At 43.9% G+C, this 17,548-nt stretch overlaps 1 pseudogene; it reads right to left on the bottom strand.

Annotated features, from left to right (window-relative positions):
• Positions 1-2,982: 2,982 nt before the first annotated feature.
• Positions 2,983-3,677, bottom strand: LOC103246075 (cysteine--tRNA ligase, cytoplasmic-like; annotated as a pseudogene).
• Positions 3,678-17,548: the final 13,871 nt, after the last annotated feature.

Genomic DNA, 17,548 nt, shown 5'->3' with positions numbered 1-17,548 from the left:
TTCACCATATTGGCCAGGCTGGCCTTGAACTCCTGACCTCAGGTGATCTGCCTGCCTCAGCTTCCCAAAGTGCTGGGATTACAGGCATGAGCCACGGTGCCCAGCCTCTCAGGTTGAATTGTAATCCCCATTGTTGGAGGTGGGGCCTGGTGGGAGGCGGATCCCTCATGAATGGTTTAGCACCATTTCCTTGGTGAATGAGTTCACAAGAGATCTGGTTGTTTAAAAGTGTCTAGCACCTCCTTCCCTAATCTTTTTTGCTCCTGCTCTTGCCATATGATACGCTGGCTCCCTCTTTGCCTTCTCTGTGATTTTAAGCTTCCTAAGGCCTCCCCAGAAACCGCAGCAGATGCTCAGTACCATGCTTCCTGCACAGCCTGCAGAGCTGTGAGCCAATTAAACCTCTTTTCTTTATAAATTACCCTCAGGTATTTCTTGATAGCAATGCAAGAATAGCTCAACGCACCAGGTCTTTAGTTTCTCAGTACATAGGTCATCTTGCACAGTTTTTATTAAATTTATCCCTAGTAGTTCATTTTTTAAATGCTACTATAAATAGTATTGATTTTTTTTTTTAGAGACGGAACTCACTCTTGTTACCCAGGCTGAGTGCAATGGCATGATCTTAGCTCACTGCAACCTCTGCTTCTCCAGCTCAAGCAGTTCTCCTGCCTCAGCCTCCCGAGTAGCTGGGATTATAGGCACCCGCCACCACGTATGGTTAATTTTTTGTATTATTAGTAGAGACGGGGTTTCACCATGTTGACCATGGCTGGTCTCGAACTCCTGACCTCAGGTGATCCGCCCACCTCGGACTCCCAAAATGCTGGGATTACAGGTGTGAGCCACCGCACCCAGCCAGTATTGATTCTTAATTTCTTTTTCTAATTATTTGTGGCATTTTTAAAAGTACTGGTTGGGTGTGGTGGTTCACACCTATAATCTCAGCACTTTGGGAGGCTGAGGTGGGTGGATCACTTGAGCCCAGTGGTTCCAGACCAGCCTGGCCAACATGGTGAAACCCTATCTTTACTAAAAATACAAAAATTAGCTGGGCATGGTGTTGTGTGCCTGTAATCCCAGCTACTCGGGAGGCTGAGGCAGGAGAATTGCTTGAACCCGAAAGGCGGAAGTTGCAGTGAGCTGAGATCTTGCCATTGCACTCCAGCCTGGGTGACAGTGAGACTCTGTCTCAAAGAAAAAGAAAAAGACAAAGATGGTACGGGTGTCTCAAAGAAAAAGAAAAAGAAAAAGACAAAGAAAAAGGGGAAGGAGAGGGGAGGGGAGGAGAGGGAAGAGGAGAAAAGGGGAAGGGAGGGGAGGAAGAACAAATGATATCTGTATATTGACTTTGTATTCTATTAATTTTGCTAAACTCAATAATTCTAGTAGCTTTTTAATACATGCATTTAAATTTTCTTCCTATGTTTATTATTATATCATCTGCAAATAAGACAGCTTTGCTTCTTTTTCTTTCCTTTTTCCTTTCTTTTTTTTCTAACACAGAGAAGGTAACCACAGCCATCAACAAATTGTTTTATACTTCAGAATTGCCTAAAGGGGCTGGGTGTGGTAGCTCACACCTATAATCCCAGCACTTTGGGAGGCTGAGGCAAGGAGATCCGTTGAGGCCAGGACTTTGAGACCAGCCTGGGCAACATAGTGAGGTGCTGTCTCTAGAAAAAAATTCAAAAATTAGCCAGGCATGGTGGCATGAGCCTGTAGTCCCAGCTACTCAGAAGGTTGAGGTGGGAGGATTGCTTGTGCCCAGGAGTTTGAGTCTGTAGCGAGCTAAGATCCCACCACTGCACTCCAGCCAGGGTGACTGAATGAGACCTTGCCTCTAAAAAAACTAAAAGCTCAAAACACAAAGAAATGACAAATATTTGAAGTGATGGATATCCAACCACTGTAACTTGATTACTACATATTTTATACACCCCAAAATAAGTACAATTACCATGCATCAATTTTTAAAAAAATCTTTGCATTTCATGGTCTTAGTATAGAAAACTCCTAGAATTTCTTTTCTTTTCCCTTTTTTTTTTTAAAGACAGGGTCTCACTCTGTTGCCCAGTCTAGAGTGCAGTGGTGCAATCTCAGCTCACTGCAACCTCTGCCTCCTGGGTTTGAGTGATTCTCATGCCTCAGCCTCCTGAGTAGCTGGGATTACAGGCACGCGGCACCACGCCCAGCTAACTTTTGTATTTTTAGTAGAGATGGAGTTTTGCCATGTTGGCCAGGCTGGTCTCAAACTCCTGGCCTCATGTGGTCTGCCTGCCTTGGCCTCCCAAGGTGCTGGGATTACAAGAGTGAACCACCATGCCCAACCCCTAAAATTTATTTAGGTGAAAAAGCACTTTCCTGTGACTGAGTGGTAGATTCAGCACATTCCACCATAACCGTGAAGGATAAACACAATCCAGATTGTGTACAACTAGGAGAGTCCACAGCTTATCTTTTTTGTTATTATATTCATTCATTTCTTTATTTAACCTTCCTCTTCCTGAAGAACTTTCTGATCCCCAACATTTTTGGGCACCAGCTTCCCACAGCAGTGTTTCTCACTAGAAGCAAACTTTGCTATATCAAAGTGGACCCATTGGAAGCATAGCTCCAACCATTGTTCACAATTTTATGGACAAAATTCACAATTCCTTTTTTTTTTTTTTTGAGATGGAGTCTCGCTCTGTTGCCCAGGCTGAAGTGCAGTGGCACGCTCTTGGCTCACTGCAAGCTCCGCCTCCTGGGTTCAAGCCATTCTCCTGCCTCAGCCTCCCAAGTAGCTGGGACTACAGGTGCCTGCCACCACGCCTAGCTAATTTTTTGTATTTTTAATAGAGACGGAGTTTCACCGTGTTAGCCAGGATGGTCTCAATCTCCTGACCTCGTGATCCGCCCGCCTCACCCTCCCAAAGTGCTGGGATTATAGGAGTGAGCCACCACGCCTGGCCAAAATTCACAATTTCTGGCACATACACACTAACTGGTTAAAACATCCAGAGAGAGGACGTTCAGAGTTTCCACATATTTGTGGAACTCCCCATCCCAGAACTTGGGCAGTTTGGAGAAAATGAAATTGTCAGTCACCTGACTCCAGAATGTGGAATCCAGCTCAGAAAGCAAATCCTTGGCCTCTTCCAACAATCCTTGCACACAGCTGTTGACTTCCTCTCCAGCAAGTCTGCACTACACAGCTTTCTCAAGCGGTTCTGTGTCAAGCTTCATTATGTGCTGAATTCATTATAGTATCTGCTTTTTATCAGGATCTGTGGTCTCATTGAATTTTACTAAAAATGGCTTCAGGGCAGTGTGAACATTCCCCAGGAACTGTGCCACCTGGGACTTCTTCTTCCTATACTCCTCAACAAGTAGTTCTTATCACCAATGTCCCTAATGTTCTTGCAATAAAGGACATCACATTTGAAGTAATCCTTCAACACTCTTCTCAAGATAACGAAAGAGATGTAGGACCTGGCGTGCCCTGTGGGACATATATCTTAGATGGTTGGCCTGGACCATGTCACCTTTCTCCCATCTTGAGGTACAAATATTTCCTTGCTCCAGTGAGGCTGTTGCAAAGGTGAAGCTTACGTGGCTTGGCTGGGCCCAGTAGAAAGGGACCATGGAGGCCATACTCTCTGGCTTTTATCCTGCTCCCAGGAGGAACCTGCCATGGCTGGGAATCCCAGGCCCACAGCCACGGCAACAGATACTTCCCCTTTTTCTTCTTTTTCAATCTGCTTACCTTTTATTTCTTTTTCTTGATTTATTACACAGGCTAGGACCTCCAGTACAATTCTGAATAGAAGTTGTGAGAATGGCTATCTTTACCCTTGTTCTCAGTCTTAGAAGAAAGCATTCATCTTTCACCATTAGGTATGATGAGAGCTGTAGCTGTTTTTAGATGCCTTTTATCCGGGTGAGGGAGTTCCCTTCTATTCCTAGTGTGATAAGAGTTTTAAATGTGAATGAGGTTGAATTGTTAATATATATTATGGGGGGATTTTTTGTTTGCTTGTTTGAGACAGGGTCTTGCTCTGTTATTCAGGTTGCAGTGCAATGGTGCCTTCACAGTTCACTGCAGCTTTGATCTCTGAGGCTTATGCAATCCTGCCACCTCAGCCTCTTGAATAGTTGGGACCACAGCATAGTTGGGACCACAGCGCACACAACCACACCTGGCTGATTTATTTTTTTCAGTAGAGATGAGGCCTCCCTTTATTGCCCAGGCTGGTCACAAACTCCTGAGCTCAAGCAATCCTCCTGCCTGAAGTGCTGGGATTATAGTTATGAGCCACCTCGCCTGGCTGAGTGTTGAGTTGTGTCACATACTTTCTCTGTTTTTTTTTTTTTTTTTTTTTTTTCGTTTTTTTTGGTTTTTGGTTTTTGTTTTTTTAGACAGAGTCTTGCTCTGTCGCCCAGGCTGGAGTGCAGTGGTGTGATCTCAGCTCACTGCAACCTATACCTCCCAGGTTCAAGCAATTCTTCTGCTTCAGCCTCCTGAGTAGCTGGGATTACAGGCACATGCCACCATGCCCAGCTAATTTTTTGTATTTTCAGTAGAGACGGGGTTTCACCATGTTGGCCAGGCTGGTCTTGAACTCCTGACCTCGTGAATTGCCCACCTCAGCCTCCCAAAGTGCTGGTATTATAGGCGTGAGCCACTGCACCCGGCCTGTTGTTGTTGTTTTTCCTTTTTTTTTTTTTTTAGACAGATCCTCATTCTGTTGCCTGCCCAAGCTGGAGCACAGTGGCATAGTCTCGGTTCAGTGAAGCTTCTGCCTCCCAGGTTCATGTGATTCTCCTGCATCAGCCTCCTGAGTAGCTAAGATTACAGGTACACCACCACACCCAGCTATTTTTTTTTTTTTGTACGTTTAGTAGAGATGGGGTTTCGCCATGTTGGCCAGGCTGGTCTCAAACTCCTGACCTCAAGTGATCCACCTGCCTTGGCCTTCCAAAGTGCTGGGATTACAGGCGTGAGCCATGAGGCCGGCCTCACATGCTTTTTCTATATCTGTTGAGATACTTATATGGGTTTTATCATCTGTTTTATCAAATTACCCTTGAATTCCTGGAATAAAGCCCACTTGATCATGACGTATTATCCTTTTTATATATTACTGAATTCAATTTGTTAAAATTTTGTCTAGAATGTTTTTCCATCTATGTCCATGAACTATATTAGTATGTAATTTTATTTTCTTGTAATGCCTTTGTTTGGTTTAAGTATCAGGGTACTACTAGACTTAGAAAATGTCTTGAGAAGTGTTACTTTTTCCTCAATTTAAAGAAAGTTTATAGATTTTTTTTTTCTTAAATGTTTTCTAGAATTCACCAGTGAAGCCAAATGTTCTGGTGTGTTCTTTGAGGAAAGATTTTTAAATTACAAATTTAATGTTTCAAGTAAATATGGGACTGTTTTAATTTCTTCTACAGTAAGAATTGCACTCTGTGTCTTTCAAGGAATTTGCCCATTTCATCTAAGTTTTAGAATATGTGGGCATAAGTTGTTTATAGTAGTCCCTTATTATCCTTCTCACAGCTGAAGTATCTGTGGTAATGTCCCCTTTTTAATTTCCCTTTCATTGTTAATTTGAGTCTTCTTTTTTTCTTGATCAGTTGAGCTAGTTTATCAACTTTGTTCATCTTTTCAAAGATCCAGTTTTAAGGCCAGGTGCGGTGGCTCATGCCTGTAATCCCAGCTACTCAGGAGGCTGAGGTAGAAGAATTGCTTGAACTTGGGAGGTATAGGTTGCAGTGAGCTGAGATCACACCACTGCACTCCAGCCTGGGCGACAGAGCAAGACTCTGTCTAAAAAAAAAAAAAAAAAAAAAAAAAAAATTTAGCTGGGCATGATGGCTCATACCTGTAATCCCAGCACTTTGGGAGGCTGAGGTGGAAGGATCACTTGAGGCCAGGAGTTCAAGACCAGCCTGGGCAACATAAGTGAGACCCTGTTTCCATAACAACAAAAAACACTTAGCCAGGTGGATGGCATGTGCTTGAATTCCCAGCTACTGAGGGGATGGGGGGCTGCGGTGGGAGAATCGCTTGAGCCAGGGAGTTTGAGGCTGCAGTGAGCTATGGTCAGGCCACTGCACTCCAGCCTGGGCAACAAAGCAAGACCCTGTCTCAAAAAAAAAAAAAAAAAAAAAAAAAAAGGCCAGGCGCGGTGGCTCACGCCTGTAATCCCAGCACTCTGGGAGGCCGAGGTGGGTGGATCACGAGGTCAGGAGATTGAGACCATCCTGGCTAACACGGTGAAACTCCATCTCTACTAAAAATACAAAAAAAAAAAAAAAAAAAAAAAGTTATTCTGGGCTTGGTGGTGGGCACCTGTAGTCCCAGCTACTGAGGAGGCTGAGGCAGGAGAATGGCATAAACCCAGGAGGCGGAGCTGGCAGTGAGCAGAGATTGTGCCACTGCACTCCAGCTTGGGCGAGAGAGTGAGTCTCCATCTCACAAAAAAAAAGAAAACAAAAATCAAATTTTGTACCAAATTAATTAACATTCTCCATTCTCCTCCTCCTCCTCCTCTTCTTCCTCCTCTTCTTCTTCTTCTTCTCCTTCTTCTTCTTCTTCTTCTTCTTCTTCTTCTTCTTCTTCTTCTTCTTCTTCTTCTTCTTCTTCTTCTTCTTCTTCTTCTTCTTCTTCTTCTTCTTCTTCTTCTTCTTTTTTTCTGGATACAGAGTCTGTCTCTATTACCCAGGCTGGAAGTGCAGTGGCACCAGTCTCTTCTGGGCTCAAGCCATCCTCCCACCTTAGCCTCCCAAGTAGCTGGGACTACAGGTACGCACGCCATGACTGGCTAATTTTTGCATTCTTTGTAGAGGCAGGGGATTTGCCATGTTGCCCAGGCTGGTCTCAAACTCCTGGGCTCAAGTAATCTGCCCACCTTGGCCTCTCGAAGTGCTAGGATTACGGGCGACAGCCACTGCACCTGCCCTCTTTGTCCATTTTCTATTTCATTAATTCTACTCTTTATGATTTCTTCCCATTTACTTTGGGTGTATTTTGCTCTTTTTTTCTAGTTTCTTAATATAGAGGCTTAGAAAACTGCTTTTAGGCACTTCTTATCCAAAGTAACCAATTAAAGCTATACATTACTCTCTAATTTATTAGCACTGTTTTAGATGTGTCTTATAAATTTTTACTTATTGTGTTTTTATTTTCATTCAGTAATAAATATTTTCTATTTTTCAGTGCAATTTCTTTCTTTTCTTTTCTTTCTTTCTTTCTTTCTTTCTTTCTTTCTTTCTTTCTTTCTTTCCTTTCTTTCCTTTCTTTTCTTTCTTTTCTTTCTTTTTTCTTTTTGAGACAGAGTCTCACTCTGTCACCAAGCCTGGAGTACAGTGACACCATGTTGGCTTACTGCAACCTCCACCTCCCAGATTCAAGTGATTCTCCTGCCTCAGTCTCCTGAGTAGCTGGGATTACAGCCATGTACCACCACACTGGCTAAATTTTGTATTTTTAGTAGAGATGGGGTTTCCCTATGTTGATCAGGCTGGCCTCGAACTCCTGACTTCAGGTGATACACCTACCTTGGCCTTGCAAAGTGGTGGGATTACAGGCGTGAGCCACCATGCTCAGCCATCAACACAATTTCTTCTTTAACTCTTGGGTTACATGGAAGTATACTGTTTAATTTCTCAATATTTAGGGATTATCTAGATATTTTTCTTTTTCCTCTTTAATTAATTAATTATTTTTCCAAGACAGAGTCTTATTCTGTCACCCAGGCTGAGTACAGTGGTACGATCTACAGTGGTACGATCTCAGCTCACTGCAACCTCCGCCTTGCAGGTTCAAGTAATTCTACCTCCACCTCCCGAGTAGCTGAGATTACAGGCATGCGCCACCACACCCGGATAATTTTTGTATTCTTAGTAGTGATGGGGTTTCACCATGTTGGCCAGGCTGGTCTCAAACTCTTTACCTTGTGATCTGCCCCGCTCGGCCTCCCTAAGTGCTGGGATTACATTACAGGTGTGAGCCACCGCACCTGGCCCTCCTCTTTAATTTAATTCTGTCATGCTCAGAGAATATATTTTGTATAATTTCATTCCTTATAAGTTTATTGAGATTGTATATGGCTTAGAATATGGTCTATATTTGTGAATGTTCTATGTACCCTTGAACAAGATATGTATTCTGCCGGTGCTAGGTATCATGTTTTGTAACTGTATATCAGGTTAAGTTATTTAATAGTATTATTTAAATATTTTATATACTTATTGGTTTTCTATCTCCTTGTTCTGTCAATTCGTAAGAGATAAGTGTTGAAATCTACAACTGAAATTGTAGATTTATCTATTTTGTCTTTCAGTCTGTCAGTTCTTTTTTCATGTACTTTGAAGCTCTGTTACTTGGTGTATGCATATTTAGTTACGTCTTCTTGATGACATAAACTTCTCATCATAAAATGTCAGTCTTTATTTCTGCTTATAATCCTTTCTCCTGAAGTTCACTTTGCACAAATTGATACATCCATTTCAGCTTTTTTCATGATTAGTGTTTGCTTCATGTATATTATATTTTTTCTATTCTTTTACTTTTAACCTACCTATGCATTATATTTAGAGCTTATTTATGTAGACTTTTTATATAGTCTGACATCTCTGCCTTTTAATTGGAGAGTTTGGGCCATTTTTATTTAATGTAACTATAAATATGGTTATATTTAAATATACCATCTTGCTATTTGTTTTCTATTTGTCCCTACTGTTCTTTGTCCCTTTTTCCTTGTTTTTTCTTTTTTACTTCTTTTTAAATTCATAAAATAATGATTTTATTTTATCCCTACTTTTGGCTTATTAACTCTATCTGTATTTTACTTTTGAATGATTGCTCTAGAGTCTACCATGTACATCTTTAAATTATCACAGTCTAACTCCAAATAATGGTATAAAACTTCACATAGGCCAGGTGTAGTGGCTCACACCTGTAATTCCACACTTTGGGAGGCCGAGGCAGGCGAATTACTTGAGGTTAGGATTTTGAGAACAGCCTGATCAACATGGTGAAACCCCATCTCTACTAAAAATACAAAACTAGCTGGGTGTGGTGGTGCATGCCTGTAATCCCAGCTACTTGGGAGGCTGAGACATGAGAATCACTTGAACCCGGGAGGTGGAAGTTGCAGTGAGCCGAGATTGTGCCACTGCACTCCAGCCTAGGCAACAGAGTGAGACTCTGTCTCAGAAAAACAAAACAAAACAAAAAAAAAAACCAAAAAAAAAAAAAAAAAAAAACACACAAAAAAACAACTTCACATAGTTAACAAGAACCATGAAGGTTCTGAGGTAATATTCTACTTGCAAGCATACAAATTAGCCTGCCACAATTTTATGCTAGTAGAAGATTCAAGATTTTTTTGTCTGCCTCTATTGATGGTATAAAAAGTAAAATAATAAAAAAAAAACACTCTGAACTTGTGCATCCTGGGTCAAAGACAAAGAACCTTATAACTCATACCACAGTCAGTAGTCAGTGGATGCTATACATACAGTGAATTTGCATTCCAGTCAATGAACCCTGGGCTTAGGAAACCCCAGTCTTTTATAAGGGTCTGCAGACATATCTTCTCAAGCTTTGCCCTTGAGGGACAAATGCAAGTGGCTTTGTTATTTTCCTCGGAATGTTGTTCTTCACAGTGTTTTTACATTTCTCAACCAATTCCTCTGTTTGAATGTTGTGTGTATGTGTAAACACGTACTCTCAGCGGTCAAAACTGAAGTGTAATACCTCTGGTGGGCGAAGGTCACATTTCTCAGGCTCCTTGGGAAGAATTTAGGACATAGCTGATAGATGCCAGCCACACCAAACTGGCCTCTGTGGTAGGCCTGAGACCATTTGCTTCATTTCTCAGTTCTGCTGTTTGCTGCTATAAGGCCTTGGCTACACTGTGAATATTCCCTAGACCTTGATTTTCCTAGAAGTTAGCTGGGCATAATAAATAATGCTTGTATTTTCTCGGCATCTTTTCATCACTTGAAATTTTTAAGAAGTTTTTGTACTTATTGAAGGGCTCTTTTAGACTTATTTAGACAAATTTTCTTTGATCCTATGTCTCTCTTGTGTGCACATAAAAAACAAATAGAAGCAAAATAAATTGGTTATGGCTCTCCTAAGACTTCTCCACGATTAGAGTCTGGTTCTTCTGAATCACCATGGCTCAGCATTGTTGATGTCTGTGTTTTTTTGACACGAGATTGTATACTCAGTGTTAGCAAGAGGTTGAAGAGGCAGCATTTCTTCTTTTTTTTCTTTTTTTTTTTTTGAGACTGAGTCTTGCTCTGTTACCCAGGCTGGAGTGCAGTGGCATGATTTGGCTTCCTGCAACCTCTGCCTCCCAGGTTCAAGCGATTCTCCCACCTTAGCCTACCGAGCAGGTGGGATTACAGGCGTATGCCACCATGTCTGGCTATTTTTTTTTTTTTTTTTTTTTTTGTATTTTTAGTGGAGATGGGGTTTTACCATGTTGGCCAGGCTGTTCTCGAACTCCTGACCTCAAGTGATCTGCTCACCTCGACCTCCCAAAGTGCTGGGATTGCAGACATGAGCCACTGTGCCCGGCCAGCATTTCTTAATAGGACACTTCATATTTTGCCTTTGGAATTTTCTCCCTAACGAGTAACACTGATTTTGCAAGTGCAAGCAATAAAAGTGTCTCAGAACTGCTGCATGGTTGAATGATTTGAAGATGTTAAAGTGGGAAAAATCAGGGTTTTTGAATTGGAAACTATAGTATGGAATGTATTTGTCCTCATGTGATGTGATGATCAATAAATAACCTGCCTTCTGTTTCTTCATAGTCCTTTGTGATATAGGTCCTTTTATCATCTCTTTATTTTTGGGGTTTGAAACTAAATCTCAGAAAGCTAAAGAAACCTGTGCAAGCCACTGGAGGAAGGGTTAGTACCCAGCTGTGTCTGACTCAAAGCCATCCCCTTTATATTTCCCTTCCTAAGCCTCCATTCTGACTTTTTTTTTTTTTTTTTTGAGATGGAGTTTCACTCTTGTTGCCCAGGCTGGAGTGCAATGTGCAATGGCACAATCTCGGCTCACTGCAACCTCCACTTCCTGGGTTCAAGCGATTTTCTCGCCTCAGCCTCCTGAGTACTAGGATTACAGGCACCCACTACCATGCCCAACTAATTTTTGTAGTTTTAATAGAGACGGGGTTTCAACATGTTGGCCAGGCTGATCTCGAACTCCTGACCTCAGATGATCCTCCTGCCTCGGCCTCCCAAAGTGCTGGGATTACAGGCGTGAGCCACCGCAACTAGCCATTTCTGACTCTTTAAAACTTTTTATTTTGCCCTTGGGGATTAGTAGGCCTTGGGCACTCCATTTCTCCAAGCCATACCAGCTTGGGGAACAGAATATAATTACATCATAAAGAGCATGAATAAAACAGTGTTTCTCTGACTCAGTCTCTTCCATGGAATTGCAGGAATCTTAGAGCCTCTCAAACGCCTCTCAAGTTCCTCTCAACCAGCTTAGGGAATCCCCAAGGGATCTCACATGTGATTCCCAATTAGTCCACCTGACCGTTCCTCAGTCAGTTTCTGTCCCTCGCTTGTCCTGTGGGCCTAAAGCCAGCAGTCACATATTCCCTGGGGAGGGCTTTCATCCTGTGCCCTCATAGGATCGAAACCGCCTCCACACACGAGGGGCTCTCCTGCTGCTCCTCACCCGCAGGGCTGGGTCCTTGGAACAGCCTTGTAGGGTGTATTTCTCTTCTGAGAGAAGCTTTTCTGACGTTTATGAAAAACGATTCTCCCTCCTTTAGTCTTTCTGTCTCTGGCCTAACCCCCCACCCCCACTCCAAACCCTCCAGACATGCTTAGATATACAGCAATTTATAGCTGAGGTAGCTTAGGACTAAGCTCTTGGTCAAGGGACCCCCCAAAGACAGGCCTTGTCTCCCTGTATTAGTTTTATTTTGTTATTTAAAAAAAAAAAAAAATAGAGATAGGGATCTCACCACGTTGCCCAGGCTGGTCTCAAACTCCTGGGCTCAAGCAATCCTCCCGCCTCAGCTTCCCAAAGTGTTGGTATTCCAGGCATGAGCCACCGTGCCCAGCCACTGTATTAGTTTTCTATTGCTATAGTAACAAGTTACCACAAATGTAGTTTCGTAAAACAACACCTAGTTATTATCTAACAGCTCTGTGGGTCAGCAGTCTAGGGAAGCTAGGCTGGGTTTTCTGTTTAGGGTTCTCATAAGGCTGAAACCAAGGTGTTAGCAAGACTAGGCTCTTATCTAGAGGTTCTAGGGGAGAATCTACTTCCAAGCTTATTTGGGTTGGTAGAACTCAGTTTCTTGCGATTGTAGGACTGAGGATCCTGTTTCCTCCCTGGTGGTCACTTGGGGGTATCTTTACTCCTAGAGGCTGCCTTCATTCTTTCTCACGCTTTTCATGTCCCCACCCGTCCCAGCAACAGTGAGTTGAGTACCCCTCATGCTCTGAATCTCTGTTTTCCTCCTCCCCCTCCCCTCCCCCTCTCCTCTCCACCCCCTCCCTCTCCCCTCCCCTCCCCCTCCCCCTCCCCCCCTCCTCCTCCTCCTCCTCTTCTTCCTCCTCCTCCTCCTCCTCCTCTTCTTCCTCCTCCCCTTCTTCTTCTTCTTCTTCTTCTTCTTCTTCTTCTTCTTCTTCTTCTTCTTCTTCTTCTTCTTCTTCTTCTTCTTCTTCTTCTTCTTCTCCTTCTCCTCCTCCTCCTCCTCCTCCTCCTCCTCCTCCCTCTTCTCTTGTTGAGATGGAGTCTCACTCTGTTGCCCAGGCTGGAGTGCAGTGGCACTATCTTAGCTCACTGCAACCTCCACCTCCTGGGTTCAGGCGATTCTCCTGCCTCAACCCTCAGCCTCCTGAGTAGCTGAAACTACAGGTATGAGCCACCACACCTGGCTAATTTTTGTATTTTTGGTAGAGACGGGGTTTTGCCATGTTGGGCAGGCTGGTCTTGAACTCCTGGCCTCAAGTGATCCACCTACCTTGGCCTCCCAAGGGGAATTTGGGGGTCCTGCTGTCTGACACCAGGAATTAAAGTGGAGAGTTAAAATTCTGGAGAATTTAATTTTGAAAATTTTTTTTTTTTTTTTTTTTTTGAGACAGAGTCTCGCTCTGTCAGCCAGGCTGGAGTACAGTGGCACAATCTCGACTCACTGCAACCTATACTTCCCAGGTTCAAGTGATTCTCCTGTCTCAGCCTCCCAAGTAGGTGAGATTACAGGCATGCACCACCACACCTGGCTAATTTTTGAACTTTTAGTAGAGGTGGGGTTTTACCATGTTGACCAGGCTGGTCTCGAACTCCTGACCTCAGGTGATCTGCCCACTTTGGACTCCCAAAGTGCTGGGATTACAAATGTGAACCACTGCGCCCAGCCCTGAAAATATTCTTTACTCTGAAATTGACAGAGGAAAGTATGTTACCTCCCTTGTGGGAGGTAAATGCCTTCAAGTCTTCCGCTCTTGCACGTGGTAGTCTTCAGCACGTGGTTCTCTTCGGTGTGAGGAAGGCGTTGGGTGCTGCGTGCTGGTGCTGGGGAAGAGGGACAAGATGGCACATAAGCCTGGGCAGAATGAGTGTGCTTAGGTCCAGGAAGCTGGGTTGACAGATGCAGGCTTTTCTCAGGTGGGCTTTCAGCCAGTGCTTTGGGAAATCTTAGAGACAGAGGCTGTGTGGCTGAAAATAAATCCACACACATCTGGTCAGGTCTATTTTGTGTGGGGGTCTACCACATTCAGGACCTCACCAAACCTCAGAGAAACCCCTCTAGGTGGGTTACAGAGGCTTCATTTTACAGACGAGGAAACTCAGGCTCAGAAATTGAATGATACGTTCAAAGTTACACACTGAGGCACAGAGGCAGGACTGGAGCCTGCTCTTCTGTCTCTTAGTTCAATGCTCTTTCTGTTTTTGTAGTTGCCTCCTGGGTTGGAGGTGGGAAGCCGTGGTTTGTCCCTGATGTATTAGGTGATGGTGGAAGCTCCTCTTCTTGTTATTCAAGTCCTAGCCTACCTCTTTCCTCAGTCTATGCTAATCTCTTGTTTCTTCTGAATTCCTACAACATTCATTTATTCATTCATTCTGAACTCAATACATACTTAGTGAGTGCCTATGACCTACTAGGCACTGTGCCAGATGCTGGATACAATGGTGAACAAGACAGACATGGTCCATCTCTCAATGGCTTACAGAACTGCCTTCACTCTTGGGGAAGACAGACAATTATATCAGTAACAACGGTGAAGTGTGATGAGTGTTGGGATGGGGAAATCGAGGATGCTTTGGGATTACCAGGGTGTAGGTTCTGACTATTCTAGTGATGTAAAGGATGTTTCTTCAGAGGTGGCATTGAACCTGAGACCTGAAAGATGAGTCGAAATTTACCAGACCAAGAGAGTAGGCAGGTGATCCATACAGAAGGAATGCGCTATACGAAGACTAGAAGGCAAGACAGTCCCTGGACACAGCTCAGGAAATCAGAAAAACAAACCAAAACAAAAAACAAAAAGGTCTGTCTGGGATGTTTTTTGACACCAACCAATTCCCCGACACCAGCTGGGTACCCAGCAGTTCAATTCAATTCTGACACTACCTACCCAGAATTAGTGTGGACCCCATAGCTTCAGGGCTCAGTTGCACAAGACTGCCCCCACTTCAGACTCCAGTCCCAAATCCCAGACCACCTGTACTTCTGACCAACTGGCTGTAAATCAGGGGTTCCCATGAACCCCTCCTCAGGTTTGTTAATTTGCTAGAATGGCTTGCAGAACTCAGAAAGGCACCTTACTTACAGTTAAGTTTTTATTATAAAGGATATCCTAAAGCATACAAATGAACAGCCAGATGAAAAGGTACATAGGCCAGGTCTGCGAGAGTCCTGAGTGCAGGAGCTTCTGGCCTTGGGTAGTTGGGGTGCATTCACCAACTCAGAAGCTCTCAGAAGCTTCCCGTTCAAAAGTTGTATAGAGGCCAGACGAGGTGGTTCACACCTGTAATCCCAGCACTTTGGGAGGCCGAGGCAGGCAGATCACTTGAGGTCGGGAGTTCAAGACCAGCCTGGACAACATGGCAAAATGTTGTCTCTACTAAAAATACAAAAATTAGCTGGGCATGATGGCGGGCGCCCATAATCCCAGCTACTCGAAAGGCTGAGGCATTAGAAACTCTTGAGCCTGGGAGGTGGAGGTTGCAGTGAGCTGAGATTGTGCCAGTGTACTCCAGCCTGGATGGCAGAGCGAGACTTCATCTCAAAAAAATAAAAAGGTGTATAGAGCAGTGGCTCATGCTTGTAATCCCAGCACTTTATGAGGCCAAGATGGGAGGTTCACTTGAGGCAAGGAGTTCAAGACCAACCTGGGCAACACAGTGAGACCTTGTCTCCATACAAAAATAAAAGTAGGCTGGGCGCAGTGGCTCACGCCTGTAATCCCAAAACTTTGGGAGGCTGAGGTGGGCAGATTACCTAAGGTTGGGAGTTCGAGACCAGCCTGACCAACATGGAGAAAACCCGTCTCTACTAAAAATACAAAAAATTAGCCAGGTGTGGTGGCGCATGCCTGTAATCCCAGCTACTTGGGAGGCGGAGGCAGGAGATTCACTTGAGGTGGAGGTTGTGGTGAGCTGAGATCATGCCATTGCACTCCAGCCTGGGCACCAAGAGCAAAACTCCATCGCAAAAGTAAATAAATAAATAAATAAATAAATAAATATATAAATGTAAAAATATTAACGTAGTGTAGTGGCACATACTTGTAGTTCCAGGTACTCAGGAGGCTGAGGTGGGAGGATCTCTTGAGTCCCAGAGTTTAACAAGGCTAAGAGTGAGCTATGATCATGCCACTGCACTGCAGCCTGGGTGACAGAGTGAGACCCTGTCTTTAAAATAAAATTAAGGCTGGGCGTGGTGGCTCACATCTGTAATCCCAGCACTTTGGGAGGCCCAGGCGCACAGTTCTCTTAAGGTCAAGAGTTCAAGACCAGCCTGGCCGACATAGTGAAACCCCATCTCTAGTAAAAATTCAAAAATTAGCTGGGTATGGTGGCACGTGCCTGTAGTCCCAGCTACTACAGAAGCTGATGCAGGAGAATTGCTTGAACCCAGGAGGCGGGGGTTGCAGTGAGCCAAGACCATGCCACTGCACTCCAGCCTGGGCGACAGAGTGATACTCCGTCTCAAAATAAATAAATAAATAAAATAAAAATAGTATCAAAAATTTTATAGAGCTCTATCTCCAGGCCCCCCTTCTCCACTTTGAGGTCAGTGGATGGCGCTGAAAGTTTCCATTCTCTTTTTTTTTCTTGTATGTTATTCCAATGAAAACTTTCTATCCTCTTTTATAGGGTGGCACTCTGTTGCCAGGCTGGATGGTCACAGCTCACTGCAGCCTTGACCTCCTGGGCTCAAGCGATCTTCCCATCTCTCAGCTTCCCAAGTAGCTAGGACTACAGGGTGTGCACCAGCACACCCGATTAATTTTTTTTTTTTTTTTTTTGAGACAGAGTCTCGATCTGCCGCCCAGGCTGGAGTGCAGTGGTACGATCTTGGCTCACTGCAAGCTCTGCCTCCTGGGTTCATGACATTCTCCTGCCTCAGCCTCCCGAGTAGCTGGGACTTCAGGTGCCTACCACCATACCTGGCTAATTTTTTGTGTTTTTAGTAGAGACAGAGTTTCACCATGTTAGCCAGTATGGTCTTGATCTCCTGATCTTGTGATCTGCCCGCTTCAGCCTCCCAAAGTGTCGGGATTACAGGCGTGAGCCACCGCACCCGGCCTAATTTTTGTATTCTTTTGCAGAAATGGGTTTTTGCCATGTTGCACAGATTGATCTCGAACCCCTGGGCTCAAGTGATATGTCCACCTCAGCCTCCCAAAGTGTTAGGATTACAGGTGTGAGCCACTGCGCCCAGCCAAGTTTCCATCCTCTAATTACTTGGTTTTTCTGGTGCCAGTCCCATCCTGAGGCTCTACCCTAACTCACCTCATTAGCATAAACTCAGGTATGATGGAAAGGGGCTCCTAATAAATTACAAAAGATATTTCTGTCTTTCAGGAAATTCCCAGCTTTTTAGGAGCTCTGTTCCAAGAACCAGAAACAAAGGCCAAGTATTTATTTTATTATTACCACAGTCTATAAGGAACAGAGAGTTTCAGGCAGCAAATGGCAAGAGATGAGGTCTCAGAGATTAGAGGACCAGGCCAAAAAAGAAAGAAGTTAAAAAAAATAAAAAAAAAAAAAAAAAAAAAAAAGAATTTCTACTTTCCATTAGGGCAATGGGGAACCACCAAGGGTTTAAGTAGGGGAGTGACTGTGATTTGATTTGCATATCATAACAATTACTTTTGTGTCCTTGTGATGAAAGGGGCTAGGTGCGGTGGCTCCTGTCTGTAATCCCAACATTTTGGGAGGCCGAAGCAGATGGATCATTTGAGGTCAGGAGTTTGAGACCAGCCTGGCCAACACGGTGAAACCCTGTCTCTACTAAAAATACAAAATTTAGCCAGGTGTGGTGGTAGGTGTCTG

The sequence above is a fragment of the Chlorocebus sabaeus genome, chromosome 26 (genome assembly GCF_047675955.1).
Source record: "Chlorocebus sabaeus isolate Y175 chromosome 26, mChlSab1.0.hap1, whole genome shotgun sequence".
In the NCBI taxonomy this organism is placed as follows: domain Eukaryota; kingdom Metazoa; phylum Chordata; class Mammalia; order Primates; family Cercopithecidae; genus Chlorocebus; species Chlorocebus sabaeus.
Note: the sequence above shows the minus strand (reverse complement) of the source record. Positions and strands in the feature narration are given on the sequence as shown.